The following is a 22,216-nucleotide window of genomic DNA, read 5'->3' on the forward strand; positions in this document are numbered from 1 at the left end:
GAGCAGAAGGTGAGCCAGTAGCAGGAGCCTGCAAACACTATTTCGTAGTCGCATTATCGCGATAACACCTGCAACTTCGCAGTCGTGCAATACACCTACAACTAAGGAATACACAGAGGGGAAGGAGAAGTGGTGGCCAGTACAGCAAGGGAGCATGGACAGGGCTGGAAACAAGCCTCCCCAACCATAGAATTGTGCTGGGTTGCCCCTTCCAAGTAATGCAGCAGTTTGCTTTTGCCATTCAGAAATAGCAGCCTCTGATTCATTCATGTCTCCCCTCAGAATAGTCCCCTCTGTGTGTGATTTTCCTGCGTGTTTGTGGGCAGGAGGAGGAGGCTTAGTTCTGGTCAGAGAAGCAGAGGCAGCGGCAACAGTAACCACCGCTGCTGACTCCAGAGTACTGGCAGAGAGAGGATATTCCAGCCCTTTCCCTCCATGCAGGCCCTAAGTGCCTCCTGTCTGCCCACCCATCAGTCTGTCCCCAGGCTTCAATATTGCTGGTTCACGGTCGGTGGATGTGAGGGGGAGAGGTGTATGGTAAATTATCTGACATTACTCATCTCTTCCATTAAACTTCCCTGAGCAACGCAGCATGGAGAGGGGCGGGAGCGAGCCTCTCTCATTGGTTGAGCAGCATCTATGGGGTTAGAATCATAGAATCATAGAATTGTAGGATTGGAAGGGGCCTATAAGGCCATTGAGTCCAACTCCCTGCTAAGTGCAGGAATCCAAGTCAGAGCATCCCTGACAGATGGCTGTCCAGCCTCGTCTTGAATGCCTCCAGTGTGGGAGAGCCCTCAACCTCCCTAGGGAATTGGTTCCATTGTCATATTGCTCTAACAGTCAGGAAGTTTTTCCTGATGTTCAGCCAGAATCTGGCTTCCTGTCACTTGAGCCCATTATTCTGTGTCCTGCACTCTGGGATGATCGAGAAGAGATCCTGGCCTTCCTCTCTGTGACAACCTTTCAAGTACTTGAAGAGTGCTATCATATGTCCCCTCAGTCTTCTCTTCTCAAGGCTAAACATGCCCAGTTCTTTCAGTCTCTCTTCATAGGGCTTTGTTTCCAGTCCCCTGATCATCTTTGTTGCCCTCCTCTGAACCCTCTCCAGTTTGTCTGCATCCTTCTTAAAGTGTGGTGCCCAGAACTGGACACAGTACTCCAGATGAGGCCTAACCAGTGCTGAGTAGAGGGGAACTAGTACTTCCCGGGATTTGGAAGCGATGCTTCTATTAATTTGCAGCCCAAAAGAGCATTTGCCTTTTTTGCAGCCACATCAAATTGTTGGCTCATATTCAGCTTGTGTTCGACAGCAATTCCAAGATCCTTCTCACTAGTAGTGTTGTTGAGCCACATATCCCCCATCTTGTAACTGTGCATTTGGTTTCTTTTTCCTAGGTGTAGAACTTGGCATTTATCCCTATTAAATGTCATTCTATTGTTTTCTGCCCAGCGCTCCAGTCTATCCAGATCACTTTGAATTTGGTTTCTGTCTTCCAAAGTATTAGCTATCCCACCCAATTTTGTGTCACCTGCAAATTTGATCAGCATTCCCTGCACCTCCTCCTCCAAGTCATTAATACAAATGTTGAAGAGCACTGGGCCCAGGACTGAGCCCTGCGGTACCCCGCTCGTTACCTCTCCCCAGTTTGAGAAGGTCCCATTGATAAGCACTCTTTGAGTCCGATTCTATAGCCAACTGTGGATCCACTGGATCGTTGTTTCATCTAGCCCACTTTGAGCTAGTTTGCTCATCAGGATATCATGGGGCACTTTGTTGAAAGCTTTGCTGAAGTCGAGGTATATGATGTCTACAGTATTGCCACAGTCCACAAGGGAGGTTATTTGATCAAAAAAGATCAGATTCGTCTGGCAGGATTTGTTCTTGACAAATCCATGTTGGCTTCGAGCAATCACTGCATTGTTGTCAAGGTGCTTACAGATGGATTGCTTTATCATCTGGTCCAGAATTTTCCCAGGGATTGATGTCAGACTGACTGGTCTGTAGTTCCCAGGTTCCTCCTTTTTGCCCTTTTTGAAGATAGGGACAACGTTAGCCCTCCTCCAGTCATCTGGCACGTCTCCTGTCCTCCATGATTTCTCAAAGAGAGTAGACAGCGGTTCTGAAAGTTCTTCTGCCAGTTCCTTTATTACTCTAGGATGCAGTTCATCTGGCCCTGGAGATTTGAACTCATTCAAAGTCATTAGGTGTTTCTTGACCATATGCCTATCAATCTCAAGCTGCAGTCCTGCCCCTTCAGCATGTACTTCGCCTTTGCCAGGGGGGTCATAGACCCTCTTTTGGGAGAAGACTGAGCCAAAGTAGGAATTGAGCATTTCTGCCTGTTCTTTGTCCTCTGTTATCATTTTGCCATCCTTATTTAATAGCTGAACAACCATTTCTTTCCTCTGTCTTTTACTATGCACGTAGCTGAAGAAAGCCTTTTTGTTGTTTTTAGCATCCCTCACTAACCTCAGCTCATTCTCAGCTTTAGCCTTCCTGACGCCATCCCTGCAATTCTGTGCTACCTGCCTGTACTCTTCCTTTGTTGCCTGGCCTTTCTCCCACTTCCTATATGTGTCCTTTTTTGTTTTCAGGTCATCTCTCAGCTTTTTGTGACGCCACATTGGCTTCTTCTGTTGTCTTCCACCTTTTCTTCTTGTTGGAATTGTTTGTAATGGTGCCTTGAGAATTTCCTTTTTTAAAATCTCCCACCTATCTTGGACTCCTTTTCTCATTAGAGTCGCTTGTCATGGGACCTTACTGATCATTGTTCTGAGTTTATTAAAATCAGCTTTCCTAAAATCCAGGGTACGTGTTTGACTACACTCGACTTTTGCTTTCCTTAGAACCAGGAACTCAAGTATAACATGGTCGCTTTCCCCCAGAGTTGCTGTAACTGCTACTTTATCCACTAAGTCATCTCTGTTGGTTAGGATCAAGTCAAGTGTAGTAAAAATGTAACCTAAAAGCCATTGTATGTGTCTTAAGCAGCACGTAGTATTGTAAGAGCTGCGCATGCCTGGAATGAGCAGACAGTAACCCTAAGGTAAGGTTGCCAAGCAAACTGCTAGCAACCAATCAAAGTGACATGCTGGCTAAGGAATGCAAGCTGAGGTGATAAAACTGTAACGCAGGGGTTGCCCAGGGTCGACTCTGCTTTTGAGCGTGAGCTCCTTTGTCGAACTGTTTGCAAACAATAAAATTGAGTTGGACCCAGCCTGAAGTTGACTCTCCTCTTTGGGGCAAATTGGACTAGCCTCCAGGGGGCGAAACTAGCATTTTGTGCAACACAAGGACAGCCGATCCTCTAGTTCTTTCCTCTACTTTCTGTAGGAGGAAGTTATCTGCCACACAATTCAGGGATTTCCAGGAGGGGCCATGTTTTGCAGAATTTGTCTCCCAACAAATATCGGGGAAATTGAAGTCCCCCATTACTACTACATCATGCTTCCTTGAAACATTGGCTATTTGCTTTTCAAAAGTTTCATCCTCATCTTCTCCTTGATTGGGTGGCCGGTAGTAGACTCCGACCACCAGGTTCCTTTTATTCTTTGCTCCATTTATTTTAACCCAGATGCTTTCGATGGGGCTACCAAGCTCATCCTCCTGTATTTCTGTGCAGATATATGCATTTTTCACATATAGTGCAACCCCACCTCCCTTTCTGTTCCTCCTGTTCTTTTTGAACAAGTTATATCCTTCAGTTGCTGTATTCCAGTCATGAAAGTCATCCCACCAAGTCTCATTTACACCTATCAAGTCATAATTTCCCTCCTGTATTAAGAGTTCAAGTTCATTCTGTTTGTTTCCCATACTCTGGACATTGGTATATAGACATACAAGACCATGTGCTTCATAATCTGGCTTTATTCCTACATTGGGCGCTATTAGAGCTGTTCTCTCCGTTGCGGTGCATGAGCCTTCATCCATTGTTACCCCCAACTTTACATCTCCCTTCCCCGTTGGATTCAGTTTAAAGCCCTGCTGATGAAGTTCTTCATGCTGTGGCCAAACACATTCTTCCCAGCCTTTGTGAGGTGCAACCCGTCCCTTGCCAACAGCCCATCTTCCAGGAAGTATAGCCCGTGGTCCCAGAATCCAAATCTCTCGTGCCAGCACCACCTTTGTAGCCAGTCATTCACTCGGAGTATTTTTCTTTCCCTTTCTATCCCTCTTCTAACTAGTGGAAGGATGGTTGAGAAAACTATCTGGGCCCCAAAGTTCTTGAGTTTCCTTCCCAAAGCTTCAAAGTCTGATGTGATTTCTTCGTAGCTCCGCTTGGCAGTATCATGTGTTCCCACATGGATGAGAAGAAAGGGATAGCTGTCAGTGGGCTTTATGAGTGCAGGCAACCTTTCAGTCACGCCTCTAATCCTTCTTCCCGGGAGACAGCATACCTGGCAAGTCCACGGGTCTTCGCGACATACTTGGGTTTCGATCCCACGCAGCAAGGAGTCTCCCACTACTACCACTCTTCTCTTCTTCTTGTTGTAGGCCTGGGTTTCATCGCCTCTGCTTGACTGACCTTCAGCCTCTTGCTCACTCTCATGCAGGTTCCCCTGTAATTCTTCCTCTGCAGGCTGTCCTCCAGTCTCATCCTCAAGTACCTGGAATCAGTTCCATAGCTCCACTGATTCCACTGGTGCAGAGTGGTGTCTAGTTCTTCTTCTCCTAACTGTCACCCTTTTCCAAGGAGTTTCCTCTACTGCATGTTTCCTCACCTCAGCATTTCCCACTTCTGCCTCATCTTGTTGTTGTTCTTCAAGCTTCTGGTCTGCCCTTTGCTGCTGTAGTTCCCCCATTCTGTCCAAGAACTCTTTGTGTTCTCTTATTCCCCGGCAGGTCGACAGTCACCACTCCAGTCCTCTTACTTTTTCATCCAGCAGTGTGATCAACTTGCACTTGTTGCTGGTGTAGGCCATGTTGTTCTCAGGCAAGAAAACAAACATTGCACACACCTTGCAGGTCACCACCATTGGAGAGTCTTGTCCTTCCATAGCCTCTTTCCCGTTTTGTGTCTAGCTTTATGATTGTTCTAGACTAGCCTGTGCCTGGTCCTTTACTCACTAGATGTTAAAAGCAGAGTTGCACTGGTGTGGAAGTGTGTGTTACAAAAAAATATTTTTTAAAAAAATGTTAGGGGCCTCCCCCTTGACCTCCCCTGCCGAACTCCCCTGGCCAACTCCTGTTTGCTCCCCCTGTTTGCTCACTCTGGTTGCTCACTCTCTGGGAGCTTGGTTGCTTCTGTAGTCCCTGGAGCAGCTGGAGCAGCTTGCTCTGCTCTGCTCTGCTCAGCTAGGAGGCGGGAAACAGACTGAAGCTTCCCACCCACTCAGCTGCTGGGAGTACTCAGGCCACACACCCCCAATTCAGTTGGAGCTCTCAGAAGCATCTGGTGAGCTCACAGCCACTCAGAAGGATAAAGGGCAGCCCCCTGGGCTTCCTGCAGCCCACTTACCTCTTAGCCTCTGTCTCCTTTGTCTCCTTTGTCTCTTCTACCACTGCAACTCCCCTGGCCAACTCCTGTTTGCTCCCCCTGTTCGCTCACTCTGGTCGCTCGCTCTCTGGAAGCTTGCTTGCTTCTGTAGTCCCTGGACCAGCTGGAGCAGCTTCCTCTGCTCTGCTCTGCTCTGCTCTGCTCAGCTGGGAGGCGGGAAACAGGGTTGATGATGTTCACTTCTACTAGTGGGACTCTGCCCATCCAATGGCAAAGTAAGGCAGATTAAAGTGCTGTTCAACCTGTGAAAAGCCAATTTTAAGGTAGTGTTTACTCCACATTTTTTGCTTTGTGTGCCCCTGATGAACTAAAGCCGATCTCATGAAAATCCGCATTAAACATGAAAGCACTTCACATTTGGTTGTCGTGTAGATCTGGCCTAGCTGAACCTTTTGCAGGAGAGCATTCCATAATTGGGGGCCACAAGTGAGAAGGCCCTCTCTCTTGTAACCACCCACCTAACTTCCTTTGGCACATTGTATTGCATAAGCCACCTTGAGAGGGTTTTTGCCCTAAAAGGAAGCCTAGAAATATTTTAAATAACTATTGGACTTGTAAGATGACAGAAAATCAGCTATCAAGGGAGAAACGATTAGCTCTCTAACATATTAAGAGCTCTTTATCAATTTAATTTGTGTACCTATATTCTTCTGTCAAGTGATGAAAGGCATAAGCCTGCAACAGTGGGTGGGGAGGATTCAAAACCAGGATAAGAAAGTAAGGGAGGGGCAGGAAATAATGAAAATTAATTCACATTTTAATAATTGAAAGCCTTAGAGTCAAAGGAAAGGTTAGAGCTCCACATGCCTGCAAGTCCTAGAAACCTAGAAACTAACCCTCTCATGTCAGGTAGGTAGATGAGAACATAAGAAGAGCCATGTTGGATTGGACCAAGGGTCTACCTATTCCAGCATTCTTTTTTACACAGTAGCCAACTAGCTGCCTATGGGAAGGCCACAGGGAGGAAAGGAGTGCAATAGCACACACCCACTTTTATTCTCCAGCAACTGCTATACATAAGCATTCTGCCTGTTATGCTGGAAGTAGCATATAGCCATCATTACTAGAAGCCATGTATACCTTTATCCTCCATGCATTTGTCTATTCAAGTTGGTGGCCATCACTGCATCTCATGGTAGCAAATTCCATAGTTTATGTGCTATGTGAGAAGTCCTTCCTTTTATCTGTCCGGAATCTCCCACCATCCCATTTCATGGGTTGGCCCTGAGTTCTAGTATTATAGGAGAGGGAGAAAGACTTCTCCCTATCCACTGTCTCCACACCATGCATAATTTTGTACACCTCTGTCATGTCTCCCCTTAGTCACCTATTTTCTAAGCTATACAGTCCTCGCTGTTGTAATCCTTCTTGGGATGTCTGTTGTGGGGAAATCTGTCCCTTTTGGGGCCCATCGGATCCCTGCAATGCCCCCAACTTGGCTCACATTTTCAAATCAAGCCATGGATTAGTTCCCCAAACCCAGGAACTTTATTGGGGGGTGGGTGTTTCTGCAAGTCATGATTTGCACAAAATCGTGGCCGTAAATAGCATGATCTGTGCAAAAATTGAGGGCGTACATAGGCTAATTTGCACAAATTAGACCATTTACACCTGCAATTTTCTGTAATTTGCACAATTTACGACCACCATTTAGCACAAATCACAATTTGCCCAAATAAAAAAATACCCCCAAACCCGTGAGCTGCCCCTACTCATCATGCGCCACGTTGAGCTAGCTTGTGGATGCACAAGCCAGAGTCCAGGGGCCGAGCTGGTGAAAAGTCGCCGAGCTCCAACCCCCAAATAGATTGCTCTGAAATCCCTAAGCCCTTCCTTGTAGGGGATTTGCTTCAGCCCCTGGATGATTTTGGTTGCCCTTTTCTGCACCTTTTTCAACTCTGCAACATCCTTTTTGAGGTGCAGTGACTAGAACTGTACACAATATTGGAAGTGCAGCACCATAGATTATTATAAGCCTTAGAGGCAGTACGATATTGCCAGTTTAGTTTTCAATTCCTTTTCTAATTATGCCCAGAGTGGAGCTACTGTGAAAAATTTGTCTTTTCACAGCATCTGCACCCTGGGTCGACTTCTTCATTGAACTGTCTGCCACAAACCCATCATCTTTTTCTTGATCAGTCAGTGCCACCTTGGATCCCATCTGTGTATATGTGAACTTCGGATTTTCCTCCCTTAATGTGCATCACTTTACACTTTAAATTGAGCTGCTTTTGGCATTTTAATGCCTATTCTCCCAGTTTAGAGAGATTCTTGTGGAGGTCTTCACAATCCCTTTTTGTTTTAACCATCCGAATAATTTGGTGTCCTCAGCAAACATGACCACCTCACTGCTCACTCCTAATTCCAGATCGTTTATAAACAACTTTAAAAATACCAGTCCCAAAATAGATCATTCTGGAACCCCACTGTTTACGTCCCTCCATTGGGAGCATTGGCCATTTATACTCTATGCTTTTTGTTCTTTAACCAGTTACCAATCTTCTTCTCTTATTCCATGATTGCTATGTTTGCCCTGTAGTCTTTGATGAAGAACTGTCAGAAGCCTTTTGGAAGTCCAAGTAAACCATGTCTACTGGGATCACCCTGTCCACATGTTTACTGACACTTTCAAAGGACTCTAAGGGTGCAATCCTATGTACTTTATTTTTGTCTAAAAATCCTCTTTTTTATCTAAACATGCATAGGATTGTGCCTTAAGGCTACTATACACATGTACCCAGGAGTAGGTCCTTTGAATTCAATGGGACTTAATTCTAAGAAGACATGTATAGGATTGCACCATAGTGAGACAGGACATACCTTTGCAGATGCCATGTTGCTTCATTTTCAGCAAGACTTGCCCTTCTATATGCTTGCTAATTTTATCTTTAATATTGCTTTCCACCAATTTACCCAGGACAGACATTAAGCTAACATGTTCAGATCCCCTTAGGATACCTTTTTAAAAATTGATGTTACATTTGCTATTCTCCATTCCTCTAGTTCAGAACCCGATCTTAGGGATATGTTATATATTTTTGTTAGAAGAACACCAATTTCACATTTGAGTTCTTTAAGAATTCTAGGATGGGTATCATCTGGGCCCAGAGATTTGTTAGCTTTCAATTTGTCAGTAAGATCAAGAACTTCACCTTTTGTCACCACTGTATGTCTCAGTTCCTCAAACTCGCTTCCCAAAAATATCAATTCAAGCATGGGTATCTGCCCTACGTCTTCTGCAGTGAAGACAGATTGTTGTTGTTTATTCGCTCAGTCGCTTCTGACTCTTTGTGACTTCATGGACCAGCCCATGCCAGAGCTTCCTGTCAACCACTGCCAACCCCAGCTCCCCCAAGGTCGAGTCCGTCGACTCCAGAATATCATCCATCCATCTTGCCCTTGGTCGCCCCCTCTTCCTTTTGCCATCCACTTTCCCTAGCATCAGCATCTTCTCCAGGGTATCCTGGAGAATGTCTTCTCATTATGTGGCCAAAGTACTTCAGTTTTGCCTTTAATGTCATGCCCTGAAGTGAGCAGTCTGCCTTTATTTCCTGGAGTATGGACTGGTTTGATCTTCTTGCAGTCCAAGACACTCAGAATTTTCCTCCAACACCACAGTTCAAAAGCATCTATCTTCCTTCGCTCAGCCTTCCTTATGGTCCAGCTCTCGCAGCCATAGATTACTACGGGGAATACCATTGCTTTAACTATGCGGACCTTTGTTGTTAGTGTGATGTCTCTGCTCTTAACTATTTTATCAAGATTTGTCATTGCTCTCCTCCCAAGAAGTAAACGTCTTCTGATTTCCTGGCCGCAGTCAGCGTCTGCTGTAATCTTTGCACCTAGAAAGACAAAGTCTGTCACTGCCTCCATGTTTTCTCCCTCTATTTGCCAGTTATCAATCCAGCTAGTTGCCATAATCTTGGTTTTTTTGAGATTTAACTGCAACCCAGCTTTTGCACTTTCTTCTTTCACCTTCATCATAAGGTTCCTCAGCTCCTCCTTGCTTTCAGCCATCAAAGTGGTATCATCTGCATATCTGAGATTGTTAATGTTTCTTCCAGCGATTATAACTCCAGCCTTGGATTCATCAAGCCCAGCATGTCGCATGATGTGTTCTGCGTACAGGTTGAATAAGTAGGGTGAGAGTATACAACCCTGATGTACTCCTTTCCCAATCTTAAATCAGTCCGTTGTTCCGTGGTCTGACTGTTCTTACCATTGCTACTTGGTCATTATACAGATTCCTCAGGAGGCAGACAAGATGATTTGGTATCCCCGTACCACTAAGAACTTACCACAATTTGTTATGATCCACACAGTCAAAGGCTTTAGAACAGTCAATAAAACAGAAATAGATGTTTTTCTGAAACTCCCTGGCTTTCTCCATTATCCAGCGGATATTGGCAATTTGGTCTCTAGTTCCTCTGCCTTTTCTAAACCCAGCTTGTACATCTGGCAATCACTGCCTTGTTGTGACGAAGGGGCTTGCGTAACTCAATGAAGCCATAAGCTATGCCGTGCAGGGCCGCCCAAGATGGACAGGTCATGGCGGAGAGTTCTGACAAAACGTGGTCCACTGGAGAAGGAAATGGCAACCCACTCCAGTATTCTTGCCAAGAAAACCCCATGGAACGTATCACAAGGCTAAAAGATATGACACCGGAAGATGAGCCCCTCAGGTCGGAAGGTGTCCAATATATTACTGGGGAAGAGCAGAGGGAATTTCCAAGTAGCACCAGAAAGAGTGAAGTGGCTGGGCCAAAGCCGAAAGGACATTCAGCTGTGGATGTGTCTGGTGGTGAAAAGAAAATCCGATGCTGTAAAGAACAATATTGTTTAGGAACCTGGAATGTCAGATCAATGAATCAAGGTAAGCTGGAGGTGGTCAAACATGAGATGGCAAGATTGAACATCGACATCTTGGGAATCAGTGAACTAAAATGGACAAGCATAGGCGAATTTAATTCAGGTGACCATCATATCTACTACTGTGGGCAAGAATCCCTTAAAAGAAATGGAGTAGCACTCACAGTCATAGGGTGGGAAAAGCAGTACCGGGGTTGTTGTTGTTCAGTTGTTCAGTCGTGTCCGACTCTTCGTGACCCCATGGACCATAGCATGCCAGGCCTTCCTGTCCTGCGCTCTCTCCCGGAGTGTGCTCAAGTTCATATTCATTGCATCGGTGATGCTATCTAGCCATCTCATCCTCTGCCGTCCCCTTCTCCTTTTGCCTTCAGTCTTTCCCAGCATCAGGGTCTATTCCAGAGAGTTTTCTCTTCGCATTAGGTGGCCAAAATATTGGAGCTTCAGCTTCAGTATCTGTCCTTCCAATGAGCACTCAGGGTTGATTTCCTTTAGGATGGACTGATTTGACCTCCTTGCAGTCCAGGGACTCGTAAGAGTCTTCTCCAGCACCACAGTTCAAAAGCATCAATTCTTCGGCGCTCAGCCTTCCTTATAATCCAGCTCTCACAGCCATACATTACTACTGGGAAAACCATAGCTTTGATTAGACAGACCTTTGTCGGCAAGGTGATGTCTCTGCTTCTTACTATGCTGTCTAGGTTGGCCATAGCTTTCCTCCCAAGGAGCAAGCGTCTTTTAATTTCATGGCTACAGTCACCGTCTGCGGTGATCTTGGAGCCCAAGAAAGTAAAATCTGTCACTGCTTCCATTTCTTCTCCTTCTATATGCCAGGAAGTGATGGGGCCAGATGCCATGATCTTAGTTTTTTTAATGTTGAGTTTCAAACCAGCTTTTGCACTCTCCTCTTTCACCCTCAACAAGAGGCTCTTGAGATCCTCTTCGCTTTCTGCCATTAGGGTGGTATCATCTGCATATCGGAGGTTGTTGATAATTCTCCCAGCAATCTTAATTCCGACCTCTTTCTTACTGTTCTTACTGTTGCTTCTTGACCAGATCTTTCCTGTATAGTTCTTCTGTGTATTCTTTCCACCTCTTCTTAATCTCATCTGCTTCTGTTAGGTCCCTGCCTTCTTTGTCCTTTATCATACCATTCTTTGCAGCAACTCAATCCATCCCAAAGAAAAAGAAATGCAAGAAAGCAAAGTGGCTGTCTGATGAGGCTTTACAAGTAGCTGAGGAAAGAAGGGAAGCAAAAAGCAAGGGAGAAAGGGGAAGATTTACCCAACTGAATGCAGAGTTCCAGAGAATAGCAAGGAGAGACAAGAAGGCCTTCTTAAATGAACAATGCAAAGAAATCGAGGAAAACCAGAGAATGGGAAAGACTAGAGATCTTTTCATGAAAATTGGAGATATGAGATTAAGAAGAGGTGGAAAGAATACACAGAAGAACTATACAGGAAAGATCTGAATGTCCCTGATAGCCATGATAGTGCAGTCACTGAACTTGAGCCGGACATCCTAGAGAGTGAAGTCAAGTGGGCCTTCGGAAGCATTACTAACAAAAAAGCTAGCGGAGATGACAGTATTCGAGCTGAGCTATTTAAAATCCTAAAAGATGATGCTGTTAAAGTGCTGCACTCAATATGCCAACAAATTTGGAACACTCAACAGTGGCCACAAGACTGGAAAAGGTCAGTTTACATTCCAGTTCCAAAGAAGGGCAATGCCAAAGAGTGTTCAAACTACCGTACAATTGCGCTCATTTCACATGCCAGCAAGGCTATGATCCAAATCCTACAAGCTAGGCTTCAGCAGTATGTGAACCGAGAACTACTGGAAGTACAAGCTGGGTTTTGAAGAGGCAGAGGAACTAGAGATCAAATCACCAACATTCGCTGGATCATGGAGAAAGCAAGAGAATTCCAGAAAAACATCTCTTTCTGCTTCATTGACCACGCTAAAGCCTTTGACTGTGTGGATCACAACAAACTGTGGCAAATTCTTAAAGAGATGGGAGTACCAGACCACCTTACCGGTCTCCTGAGAAACCTGTACAAGGGTCAAGAAGCAACAGTAAGAACCGGACATGGAACAACCGATTGGTTCAAAATTGGGAAAGGAGTATGACAAGGCTGTATATTGTTGCCCTGCTTATTTAACTTATATGCAGAGTACATCATGAGAAACGCCGGGTTGGATGAATCATAGGTCGGAATTAAGATTGCTGGGAGAATTATCAACAACTTCAGATACACAGACAATACCACCCTAATGGCAGAAAGCGAAGAGGATCTCAAGAGCCTCTTGTTGAGGGTGAAAGAGGAGAGTGCAAAAGCTGGTTTAAAAAAAACTAAGATCATGGCATGTGGCCCCATCACTTCCTGGCATATAGAAGGGGAAGAAATGGAAGCAGTGACAGATTTTATTTTCTTGGGCTCCAAGATCACCACAGATGGTGACTGTAGCCATGAAATTAAAAGATGCTTGCTCCTTGGGAGGAAAGCTATGGCCAACCTAGACAGCATAGTACGAAGCAGAGACATCACCTTGCCGACAAAGGTCCGTACCATCAAAGCTATGGTTTTCCCAGTAGTAACGTATGGCTGTGAGAGCTGGACTATAAGGAAGGCTGAGCACCGAAGAATTGATGCTTTCAAACTGTGGTGCTGGAGAAGACTCTTACGAGTCCCCTGGACAGCAAGGAGGTCAAATCTGTCCATCCTAAAGGAAATCAACCCTGAGTGCTCATTGCAAGGACAGATACTGAAAGTGAACCTCAAATATTTTCGCCACCTAATGCGAAAAGAAAACTCTCTGGAAAAGACCCTGATGCTGGGAAAGATTGAAGGCAAAAGGAGAAGGGGACGGCAGAGGATGAGATGGCTAGATAGCATCACCGATGCAATGAATATGAACTTGAGCACACTCTGGGAGAGAGTGGAGGACAGGAAGGCCTGGCATGCTATGGTCCATGGGGTCACGAAGAGTCGGACACAACTTAACGACTGAACAACAACAACCTTGCAAGATCTTGAGCGTTACCTTACTGACATGTGAAATAAGTGCCACTGTTCCATAGTTTGAACATTCTTAATGTTTCCCTTTTTTGGTATGGGGATATAAGTTGATTTTTTCCAATCTGTTGGCCATTCTTCTGTTTTCCAAATTTGCTGGCATATGTTATGCATCACCTTGACAGCATCGTCTTGCAAGATTTTAAACAGTTCAGCTGGGATACTGTTGTCTCCTGCTGCCTTGTTATTAGCAATGCTTCTTTAGTCCCATTCAACCTCACTCTTCAGGTTGTCTGGTTCTAACTCACTGACCACACCATCAAATCTATCCCCGATATTATTATCCTTCCTATACAGATCTTCCGTATATTCTTGCCACCTTTTCTTGATCTCTTCTGCTTCTGTTAGGTCCTTGCCATCTTTCTTTTTGATCACACCCATTTTTGCCTGGAATTTATGTCCAATGTTTCTGATTTTCTGGAAGAGGTCTCTTGTCCTTCCTATTCTATTATCTTCTTCCACTTCCACAAATTGCTTGTTTAAAAATAATTCCTTATCTCTTCTGGCTAACCTCTGGAATTTTGCATTTAATTGGGCATATCTCCCCTATCACTGTTGCCTTTTGCTTTCCTTCTTTCTTGGGCTACTTCCAGTGTCTTAGCAGACAGCCATCTTGCCTTCTTGGTTTTCTTTTTCTTTGGGATGTCTTTTGTTGCTGCCTCCTGAACAATGTTGCAAACCTCTGTCCATAGGTCTTCCGGGACTCTATCTACTAAATCTAGTCCCTTAAATTTATTCTTCACCTCCACTGCATATTCATTAGGAATATTAGTGAGCTCATATCTAACTGCTCTGTGGGTCTTCCCTATTCTCTTTAGTCTGATTCTAAATTGTGCAATAAGAAGTTTGTGATCTGAACTACAGTCAGCTTCAGGTCTTGTTTTTACTGACTGTATAGATGTCCACCACCTTTGGCTACAAAGGATATAGTCAATCTCATTTTGGTGTTGACCATTTGGTGAAGTCCATGTATAAAGTCGTCTCTGAGGTTGTTGGAAGGGAGTGTTTGTTATGCACAGTGAGTTGTCTTAGCAAAATTCTATCAGCCTATGTCCCGCTTCATTTTGTTCTCCCAGACCATGTTTGCCTGTAATTCCAGGTGTCGTTTGACTACCCACCTTAGCATTCCAGTCTCCTGTAATGAAAATAATATCTCTTTTTGGCATATTATCCAGTAGGTGCTGCAGATCCTCATAGAACTGATCTACTTCTGCTTCTTCAGCATCTGTGGTTGGGGCGTATATTTGGATCACTGTGATCTTAAATGGCTTACCCTGAATTCAAATTGAGATCATTCTATCATTTTTTGGATTGTATCCAAGCACTGCTTCAGCCACTTTATTATTAATTATGAAGGCTACTCCATTTCTTCTGTGGTCCTCTTGTCCACAGTAGTAGATCTGGTGGTCATTTGATGTGAAGTGGCCCATTCCAGACCATTTCAGTTCACTGACACCCAAAATGTCTATATTTAATCTTGACATCTCCCCAATAACCACATCCAATTTGCCCTGGCTCATAGATCTTACATTCCAGGTTCCTATGGTGTGTTGTAGAACATCGGATTTGTCGTTCTCCACCAGCACCATCGGCTGCTAGCCGTCCTTTCGGCTTTGAGCTAGCTGAGTCATCACATCCGGGGCTAGTTGAACTTATCCTCTGTTCCTTCCCAATAGCATTTTTACCATCTTCCGACCTGGGAGTCCCATCTTCCAATGGTATACTGACATATCTCTGGTGAAGACAGATTAAAAGAACTCATTTAGCTTCTCTGCAATCTCCTTAATGCTCCTTCAATTCAATTTTGATCCAGTGGTCCAAATGTCTTCCTTTTCCTGCTTCTGAAGTATTTAAAGAATTCTTTAATGCTGCCCTCGACATTATTAGGAAAATGCTCCTCAAAATCTTGCATCCCTTATTATATGCTTGCATTTCCTTTGTGCAAGTTTGTGTTCCTTTCTGTTCATCTTATTTGGGCAAGACTTCCAGTTCCTGAAGGAAACCTTTTCTCCAATAGCTTCTTGACATTTCTCATTAACCATGCTGGTGACCTCTTCGACTTGGTGCTATTTTTCTTGAGCTGAGTTTCTATTATTGTGGTTTTGAGTCCTTCAAGGATTTTGGACAGATTTAACCCTCTTGCTTCCTTCTTTCAATCTCCTTTTTACCTGTTCCCTCATTTGTGTCTCCATGAGCGATTTACTCCAAGCTGGCTGCGTGTTAAGGTCGTTAGGGATACATGATGCCATGGCCATCCAGCAGCCACCCCAGAGCTTATCAGGGAAAAAATAGATTTCCTGAGACTGCTTAAAGTCTGATTCTTTTCCTTAAGTCAGGTCCCCGCGGTATAGTTGTTGTGTGCCCCAACCCCCATGTTTACCTCGGGAATGCTAGCCCTGCCCAGGGCTGTGCTTTTCACCATGACCCTGGTCAAGGGCTATTTCCTGTCCCTGTGTTTCCCAGCACAAACCTATTAGTGTCTACTCAGAAGTAACTCCCATTGTGGTCAATGAGGCTTGTCCCCTGAATGCCCACATCAGAATTTACAGAGATCCCCCTCAATTAAAATGGCACAGTTTAAAGCACAAATTCCCTAAATGCTCTAAAGCGCAATCTCGAGGCTCTGATTCTCCATTATTTGGTTTATTGCCTTAGGAAGTAATTAGTTCACACCTTTGTTATAGAGATCCTGTGCAGCGTCAGGTTAGAAAGGGGGCTGGTTTCCCATTCCTGTGTTCTCCCCCCCCCCCGCCGCCTTTCCCAGCACAAGCATATGTGTGTCTACTCGGAAGTAACTCCGATTGTGCTCAATGAGGCTTGCTCCTGAAATGCAGGTGCATCTGGAGCTTCAGGGGAAAGGGGGGGAGAGTGGGGAAGCTTCTCTTATTGGTTGAGAATCTGCCAGTCAGATGATGTTCACTCCAACCCCCACCCCCACCAGGAAGTATGTTCTGTGAAGCAATTTTACTGGTCCAGAGCACTCAGTTGTGGAGCCCTGCATGGACCAAAGCACAGCAAAGTTGATTCCTTTTAAAATATCCAGTACTCCTCCATTCGCTTCTCCTTCCATGTCATGGAAACACCCCCTCTCAGTCTTGGCTCCAGGGAGGGCAGACAAGCGTCCAGACTCCAATTCTATAGTAGCCATCTGGTTGTGGTGTGCAACAATTGAATCCTCACTCCTTGAAGAAAACACTTTCCCGGCTTCTAGTTGAAAGCAGTCTCCAGCCTGAACAGAATTAGCAGAGCAGGCTTTCCTCTCCAGAAAGCATGAGAATTTACGACACTCCTAAATTGCTTATTGAAGCTTCCTATGCTCTGTCCATGAATCTCTTTTTCTTTCAACACCCTTGTTGAACAAGAACTAGCAACAGCCACAGGGATGCCTCCTCCCTTTCTGCCTCAGGGCTTCGGCTTAAATGTACACCTGGACAGGATAAGCCCACCTACATTAACTCCCAATTAACTTCTATTAACCCTTTCCAAACTTATAGGACTCCATCTGTTACACTTACAACCTACCCTACATGCATCCAAATTTTTCCTTGGTCTTCCAGGCCCAAATACACATGAGAATGGAGTGCCTTGGAAGAGAAAAGATGTCTGATACTGCCATTGAATTTCCCTGGTTTTTGAAAAAGTAATTTATCAGTCTGGTGTGATGCTCTCAATACTGCCTCACTCATATTTCAGTTGACAATTTCCTGCTACCAGATACTAATAGAACTGCACTGAGCATGCTTGACATGTGATAAAAATATCCTATTGACTTGGATGGACTGAGCCACTTAAAATCTAATTAAAAAAACAACCACTGAGCTAATCTCGATGAAACTTACCTTATTTGCTGGCTATTCACAACAATCAATTTATCTAACCATTCCCAGTTCTGTAACTTATCTCTGCTAGGTTTTTTTTCATTTTTGGTTTCTGTTTTAAATCTGGTACTGTATTTTAAATATGTGGCTAAGTTGTATTTATTTTTATTTTTATATTGTAGTTTTAAAGTTTGAAATGTTTGCATTGTATTTTATTGTCTTGTATTTTATGGTGTTAATTATTGTGAACCACCTAGAGACCTTTGGCTATTGAGTGGTATAGAAATGTAATAAATAAATACAAATAGTAAAATAAATAACCCCTAGCCCTCAGGGGTGGGTTGCTTAATTTTTACAATGGGAAAACTCCTATGTCGTGAGAGTTTTATCATGATGGTTTGTTTAAAATATCAACAAACTAAGATAGCAAGTCAACAGGTGCAGTTTGCTGCCTCCCTTACTCAGTACACATTTTCTGGTTTTACCAGCTCCTTGTCAGAACACTGAGGAACTGTACTGGTCATGCTCAACTTAAATAAATAATTATGAACTACAATCAGAAGACAAAACCACACATTACACTCCTAATTATTCTATCATTACATTTTTATCCCTGCTTTCTTCATCAAGAAAAGATGCAGGGGGTTGGACTTGATGGTCTTGTAGGCCCCTTCCAACCTATGATTCTATGTCTATGTCTATGAGAGTTTACATTAATCTCATCCTTGCCTTGTTTAACTTCACACCAACCTTGTGTCTGCCAGAAAAAAAATTTCTCCTATATTTAGGGATAGATATGTATGAAAATGACAGGCAGCCTAGACATGTCCTGAGGCAAGAATCCTGCCAAGTTTCAGAAGGATAGGTTTAGGGCTAGCAAATGATGATGATTGAGAAACCAGTTTAATGCTTTTTCATAGTGGAGGTTGGTGGCCTTGGAATAATTTGACTGTTTGAATGTTACAAGCATACTTCTAGGATAGCATTTGAGCCACAAGACGTATTACTGGGATAGTGTGTCAGTGGCACCATCAACTGAAGGATGGGTGGATGAACCTAGAAGGAAATGTTGTTCTAGAAACTAAAGTTTTATATGATTGTTCATATCTCTAGGGGCATGTTTCCTGACTCTCTCTAGGGGCAGCCTTGTTGGAGCCACAAAGTTCCCCACAATGGATGCTTCAATGGACAGCCAATGAAAGAGCACCCTTTACAGTGGAACGATACTGCGCATGTTCACCCTACCACCAATCTGGACACCGCAGTTTAGAAAATGAAACACAAATAAACTAGAAGTTGTTTCTTTCCCACTCCTTTGCCTCTACAAGAAGAACACTCTATGCAGTGGAACTGAGCAGGGGAATACAGCCTATACAGGCTTCCAAACCTTGCATGGCATTTCAACAAGGAAACACAAACCAACTAGAAGATTATTCCCACTCTGTTTCCTAGACAAAAAGAGCAAAGCACAAGGTGAGGCACTTGGATTTAATTTGAGCCATGAGGTACTTGGATTATGTGAGCCACAAGGCATCTCATGGGGATTGTAAGATGTTTGGGCCAGAAAGGCATGCTAGGATGTGGTTTGAGTCACAAGGCTTACCTGGATTGTTTGAAGGATGTGTTATGCACTTGGAAAATCTGCCAACAGCATAAGTCAGTAGGAAAGCCGAGCATGTCACTGACATGGTAATACAGTAAGCCAGCAGAAAAGCTGGGGTGAATCCTGTCACTCTACCTACAAAGCACCCTTTGCAGCAGAACTGAGCAGAGAAAAGAAGCCAAAGTACATCACTGAGGTAGTAAGGCAGTGAGCCTGGCCAGCAGCAAAAAAGCTGGTAGGAGACCTTTGACATTTCACAGACAAAGACCCTTTGTGGTGGACTTGAGTAGAGCAATGAAGCCTATGTTCCCAAACCTAGGGCTCCTTCACACGAAGCTTTTATCCTGTGATTGAGATTGCTCCTTCACAGAAGTTTGCAGGCTCTTTACATGACGCTGTGAAAGCAGCTCCTGCACTAAATGTGTTTTGTTCCATTTTTAAATAGATCGCAGATAATGAGCTATCAAATTACCCCCGTTGTGTTCTGCTTGAGTTTCCTCCGTGAAAAGAGTTAAAGCAGCAAGAAGAGGAGCAAGATCAATGAAAGAGAATGGAAGACTCAGATACGGGGAGAAGGAGGGGGAAGGGGAGGGGGGAAAGGAAGCACATGAAAAAGGGAGCCGTTGTGATCCTGCATTTAAAACGGAAGCAGAAACCCCCGTTGTAAATGCAGGATTTTAGGTTGGTGTAGAGATGCCCCTAGTCTGCACTTTGACAGTTTGAGCAAGGCAGATACCATATACTTTGAACCACAAGCATTTATTTGGGTTTGGTTTGAGCCACAAGGGAGACACTTAGTCAGTTTGAACCAAACCGTGTACTGCTAGGATATCACTTGAGCCATGATAAGGCCTACTAGGGAATTGTCTGAGCTGCAAGGCACAATGAGTTTGCTGAAGCCCCAAGGCTCAAGCATAATACTTGGATTAAGCTGCAGCCTGAAAAGGCGATGTTGGACTGAGTTTCTGTCCAGAGGTGTACTTCAACTGCCTGAGCCAGAAGGCATCATTCTTTGATGGTTTACTACCGGGAGATGAGGTAGAGATGTAAAAAACAATGCAGGACGACTTGAGGCCCTATGAGCTTGTGATGGACAGCAGTGGCAGCAGCCAGGGAACATTTATGGCAGCAATAATGTTGCCACTGGGGCAGCAAAACATAAGTGTGTACACCAAGGGAGCAGGCAGAACCAGGCAAGTGGTGGTGGCTGGAAAACTCACAGAATGGGGAGGTGGGCATGAAAGAGGCACCAGGCCGCTGCAGGAACACAGGCAGCTGATGCCACTGCAAAGGGAACACTGAGTGTGGAGGAGATAGCGGGCAGCAGCAAGAAACATAACTCACCCAGTCCCAATTGCACAGCTTCACCCCAGCTCTGAGGGTGCAGCCTGCCAGCCAGCCTGCCTGCCTGCCTGGCAGTGCCTAATGCCACTGCGAAGGGGGTGCTTTGTGTAGAGCAGGAGGCAGCAGCAAGATCTCAGCGCCTTTCGCATGACACCACAGTTACCCAACTCCACCCGGTACGATGATGATAATTACATTTATATCCCACCTTTTTCCCTCTTGCAAGGAACCCACAGCAGGTTACATGGTCCTCCTCCTCCTCCTTTTTATCCTCACAACAACCCTGTGAGGTGGGTTAGGCTGAGAGTCAGGGACTGGCCCAGAGTCACCCCGTGTAGCTTCATGGCCAAGTGAGGACTAGGACCTGGGTCTCCCAGCTCCCAGTCCAACGCTGTAAGCACCACACCAAAGTGGCTCTCAAAGGATGTTGGCATTGGCTGGGCAGAGAGTAGTAATGCATGAGACGCGAAGCCATCAACCATGCCCCACCCAGTAAGAAACTAAACTACAACTATCTCCGAATTCCAACTCTAAGCTGCCCTGCCACTAGACTGAGAGATGCAGAAGATGCGGAGACGTTTTCACTGAGTGCAGTCTCACTCCCAAACCACAGTGACTGGAGCCCCTGATAAAATGGCCCCTAACATTAGAAGGTTCATCTGTCTTTCATTCAACCTCCCCCGCTCCCCACTAAGAGATAGGAGAACACTTCTCCACACAAACACCTCCAGGAGACCAAAAGAAATTCTCCACATCTCCAGTGATTCTGATCTGAAACACAAGTTGCTTCACAAAGCCTTCTGAATAGGGCTCGATTCTGTTGCTTTCGGAGGGAAGCCCTCTTCGATTCAGGGAGCAGCAGAACCGAACTGCCCAAGTCTGCTCAGGCTTTGGGCTTTGTCCAAAAATGATGCACATTCCTAATAATTATGCAGACTTTCTGATGAAAGTTCTCAGTTGTGTTTGCACAGAGATCAGGGTGCACCTCCAGATAGGTCTGGGAAAGCCTTTTTACTGAATCCCTGGAGAAGCCTGGCCTGACTTGGCACAAGGCAGCTTCCTATATTCCTTCCCTTGGGGGGCCAGATGCCAAAGAGGATGGGGTTCCTGTAATGTCTTTCTATCTCTGTTGAAATAAGAATCACGTTAAGATATGTCAATGCTTATTAGATGTACACATTGGCAGCATAATTGTCAGCAGCTGGCACGTTTACGTAATCACACCTTTATTTAATGATCAGTGACTCATAATAATAGGACATACTGCCGAATTAGTCTTGTAACCCTATTTTAAAAGTGATCCACTAAAATGTCAGATGTGATTGTCCAGCCATATCTTCCTTATATCTGATGATGTTTCCTTCCAGGAACTGGGTAGGAGGTTCCCGGCCAGCAGTTTCTCTGTCTTAGTTCCCAGCAGCAGCAGCAGCAATCTTTGGACATGAAATGCCACTGAATCCAAACAACTTCTCATTTGCAAATCGTTCTTTTTAATAGCTAACAAAATATCTAAGGGTGCAACCCTATGCATGTTTAGACAGAGAAAAGGCCTACAACTCCCAGCATGCCCCAGCCAGCTGGCTGGGGCATGCTGGAAGTTGTAGGCCTTTTCTCTGTCTACACATGCATAGGGTTACAACCTAAAATAAGCAAGGTTGTTGGAGAAATACACAGTGGAATCAAATGTTCGGATTTCTATGAATCCAACCTATGGACTCCGCAGTGGACCAGCTTTTCCCGAGTCTTCTGGACCTTTTGTTTGTTTGTTTAACTTTCCAGAATTTTACACAAATTCAGTCATAAAATTAAAGAAAACTCCAGCCAAAAATGCTCATTTCCCCCATAGGTTAAAGCATGGCAATGCACCTTCGGGGGCGGGGGAATTTGTGCATTTAAGCAAGTGCAATGTTGTGCAAGTACAAATTTGCACAAATCTGGGAAAGTGGGAAACTCCAGTTCTGTCAATGAGTGGATGGCAGAACAAAAGGCATCTGACAATCCGCAAAA

The sequence above is a fragment of the Heloderma suspectum genome, chromosome 2, assembly GCF_057233095.1.
Source record: "Heloderma suspectum isolate Gila_16-S chromosome 2, 16-S_ref, whole genome shotgun sequence".
In the NCBI taxonomy this organism is placed as follows: Eukaryota; Metazoa; Chordata; class Lepidosauria; order Squamata; family Helodermatidae; genus Heloderma; species Heloderma suspectum.